This window comes from Notothenia coriiceps, unplaced genomic scaffold (genome assembly GCF_000735185.1).
Source record: "Notothenia coriiceps isolate Sejong01 unplaced genomic scaffold, NC01 NC01_scaffold00023714, whole genome shotgun sequence".
In the NCBI taxonomy this organism is placed as follows: Eukaryota; Metazoa; Chordata; class Actinopteri; order Perciformes; family Nototheniidae; genus Notothenia; species Notothenia coriiceps.
This window is the reverse complement of record NW_011356415.1, coordinates 3,175-7,483: the sequence shown is the minus strand read 5'-3', so window position 1 is coordinate 7,483 and position 4,309 is coordinate 3,175.

The following is a 4,309-nucleotide window of genomic DNA, read 5'->3' as shown; positions in this document are numbered from 1 at the left end:
AAAAAAAAAAAAAAAAACCGGAAATATAAGTCAGGGCTACTCAATGCTTATATCCCAGAATCAGCATCAGTCACATGGATAGGGGACGCCTTCTCTTCTGGATCAGGGCTTGCAGACAAAAGCACTTTACTGTGCAATGTAGAGCACCTTTTCATTCTTTTTATTCTATTTATTTGCTTTTTTTTATTTCAGTTTTGCCTATACCCCGGGCACAGACAACACTGAAACAAGTCTTTTTTTCATTAGTCCAAAAGGCCTTGTGGGATTTAAACATTTAAAAAGTCTTGTGTGCAAAGAAAGCAGCAGCAGCAGCAGCAGCAGCAGCAGCAGCAGCAGCAGCAGCAGCAGCAGGGCATTGTGGGAAGTTTCCCCCCCCGCCCCCAGTGGATGACGGGAAAGAGTGAGCAGAGAGAGGGGTTTGTTTGCATGTCGAGGGGCACTGTTGTGCGACTTTATGTAGCTTAATTATTGGTCATAATTAGCAGTTTTCTATTACATACTCACATCCGTATGCAAGACTTAAATCACAACCAGACTCTGATCTTTTTTTCCGCCTCAAACTGGATTTATTTTGCAGAATTATTAACAAAAAAATGTATTTTTTCCAACATTTCCTGTGAACTATCGGTACAGTCACTCCTGGTCATGTCGCTGGGTGTTACTTTTCTTCCTCGCATCTCTGTAAAGAATCACCTCCATCTGCTGTGTTGTTGTTTTTACTGTTTGCTAACACTGCTAGCTAGCTAGCTGTAGCTTGTATCTTAACGGCCGTGATGTGATATCAGTGCTGTTTTTTGTTTTTGTTTTTTTTAAGCGTCAGACAAGAAGGGCATGTTGATATCTGCAACCAAGCTTGAATATATAAATTAGGCATTGGCGCAAGTTGGCTGAAAAGTGTCCGTCGTGTGTGATTATATTCCTGGCATTGCATTTTTTAGGGAACAACCGAGCAAGCTTTATCGACTGCTCCTCTCATTTCCTATTTAAAACTGTGGAATCAGGCACATACTGTCAAAGGAAAAAGGCAGGGCTCACACATTTAAAGTCCAGTTGTGAGGATTAAAAAGCTCTGGAGGTGAGGAAACACTCGTGAGCTGCAACTAGGACGAAGGAAATTGGTTATTGATTGAGAAACATGACAGAAAGTGAGTTTCCTGCTGGAGTTTAGCAAGCCGAGTGTTTTCCTCTAGATATGGTGCTAGACGTCGAATCCTGGAACCTGTTACAGCAGCTCATCTGATATTGTGTGTACAAAATACTTGATTTAAATGTATCGACAGAACTTTAATTGCACTGTTATGGCGTCTTTTTTCCTCAGACTCGCAGGCAAATGCATTATTAGACAAGTGAAGAGAGAGATAAAGGGAATTGATCCTGACCGTCAAGGGAACAGAAAGAAAATTCATCTCTGTGGACGCAATCGCCTTGTTTTTGTTTGTGTTGTTGTGCCTTGTGGACGCCTGTTGAACACTGTGGTGAAGGATGGGCAGCGTCACATGACTTTACAGATTTATCTCGCTTTACGGATGCTTTATATAGATTTTTTTTTCAAACTGAAGGATTTCATGCAGTGGTTTGGATTTTGGCTCAATGAGGATTTTCATTGCTTGTAAAATTAGGGAAAAGTGAGACGGCTGGATTGAAAGTTTTACTCATAACAAACGGTAAAATATGAGGTTTTTTGGGGCGGAATGTAGTTTGCCATGTTGAAGTGTGAAAGGCATTTAGTTGGGAGTCCCGTCGGGGCTCATGTGAACGGAGATGAACTTTAAACATTTAAGAGAACAGAAAAAAGCAGGTGGGTTTTACAGCAGGGAAATCTGAGTCGTGTAAAATGTCGTCCTCGGGGTGGAGATGTTCCCTCGTCTTCCTCAGCGTCGAGTCTTCACCGCTCGTTGGTTTTTCTGTCAGCATGCTCCCTTGTCTTCTATTTTCAAGTTTGCACACTTTTGATTTATCCTGAGTTTTCTTTCAAATAAAAAAAAAAGTGTAGAAAAGATTAACGGAAAAGCACCTCGGAGGTTCTTCCTGCTTCACTCTGGGGAGAAAAGCAGTTGGATTTGAAGCAAACATGTTTGAGCTTACAGAATGTGCAACCACTTACATTCAAGCTCAATGGGATGTAATAGAGCGGATGATTTTGAAGCTGATCTATCCCTCTGCAGAGTGAAGTAGCAAGGATTCAGAGGCAGGGAGGACACTTGTAGGTTTGGTTTGGAGCTCTGTCTCCTGTAGCAGCCACTTTGGCAGACAACCAACCAAGTCTTGCATTTTTTACTGTCGTCTAAAAATGGAATTGGCTGGCGAAATGGTAAAAATGAGTTTTGAATTGACACCGGATTCATAAAACTGCAATTGTGAGAAGTTAAAAGTAGGTTTTTTTTGGGGCGTGACAGAGTTTCCTCTCTTGAGTGCTTGAATTGAATCTCTTCTTAAGTTATCACAGATGCAAAACAACCATACAAAAAAAACACTGTACTATACACAATATCTGTTTTTTAGGGAAACAAACACACGATGTGAGACCTTGCATGTCTCGCTAAAGTCTTCCTACAACAAGAAGCATTCTGGGTAATCCCACTAAGAGAAAAACAGCCCATCTGAGGGCTTCGTTAAAGAAAAAGCCTTCTCATAGCTGCTTTTGATTTGGACGTCAAGTTCTTGAGTTTGCTTAAAAAAAATCGATATCTTTTTTGGACTTTTCTTTTTGAAGGACTGAGATGCACTTGGATGGGTTGATGTTTTTTTTTTTTTCTCACATCAGTGGAAACAGTTAACAATAAATCAAAATGCACCATATCCACGTATTTATAAACCAATGCTGTTTATTCCATGAGAAATATCATTACGTTTTTGTTTTAGGGAGATGAAAATACATAGGGATGCATTGAGATCTCTATTTGAACGCAAAATGTAAAAAAAAAAAAGGAAGTGTCCATCCAGTGTTTGAGAAACTTGAATTTTATTTAAACTTGAAAAATGACTTTGCCTTAACTTTTATACAAGACAAGCATAGAGTTTATTTCTTTTCACACAAAAATCCCCCAAATGTTAACAAAGTGACACGTGGAAAATATTTAGACGTCACAAGTCTTACTGAGAGAGAAAGAGAAAGAAAGAGAGGACTAATCAAGCAGCGTTTTATTTTATTTTTACCCTTTTTTGTTTTTGTAAAATTTACAAGTCCTTTTTTTCTTGTAGGTTTTTTTTTTTTTTTTTTGAGGGGGGAAAAAAAAACATAAAACCTTGTAAATGCAAAACTAGTCAATACTGTATTAAATGTGTGCACTTTGAAGTGTGTGCTTTGCTTGTACAGTTGTAAATACTCAGAAAAATATAAGAGGTACCTTAAAAATGATTATAAAAAAATATATTGATCTCGTAATGTCGCTATCGAGCTGGATGTAGGATATACACAAAAAAAAAAAACGTAATATTGTGCTTTTTTTATTTTTACTTTGGGTGTCGGAGTTTAAATTCTGCTCCTCTCTGCAGGGTGGGCAGCTCGTCTGATTGTACATTTTTTTGTTGTCTTTCATTCCATTATTTTTGTATACCCCCCTCCTCACTGTGCACTAATTGGAGAGCCTGTGGTACTGACAGCATTATTAATGAACCCTTACAAATCTGCGTGTCCACCAACATCCCCTTTTTTTTTTTTTTTTTTTTAAAGCTCTGGCTTCCTTTTTCTTTTACGCTGGAAATTTTTTTTTAACCACAATAATCTAGTAGTTTGATTACTGAAGAAAAAAAAAAAAAGAAGCACTACATGTCAGATTTTTAGGCGTCACTGTGCAGCAAAGTATTTCTGACATCTCTAAATGTCCTAATACCAAGAAGATTAATAAGGCTAGTATTAACACTACACTAATACTGAATATCTATGATTATGACACGCTCATACCACAGCTTATAATCAGCATTGCGTCCACATGTGGGCAGCATGACTCGAAAATATCTATTAATACAATAGAGAGCTGAAGTTCTGCCTCTTCTAACATTTATTTTGTGGTTTTTCTGGCCATATTCGAAGATTAATGAGTATTTGTTTTTACTGTTGTTGGTGGTAACATTTGGGGGTTTTGGTCATTGAAGGAGTAGGTAAAACATTTGGGAAATATAATTGTAAAATGTATCACTAAAAAAGATCAATAACACTTAGGGCTGGATGTGTTAGCTTAGCTTAGCACATGGACAGAAAACAGTTAGCTTAGCAAATAGAGGGAACACAGTGAGCTTAGCACAAAGACAGAAAACAGTTAGCGTAGCTTATCACATGGATAGAAAACAGACAGAAACAAGTTAGCTT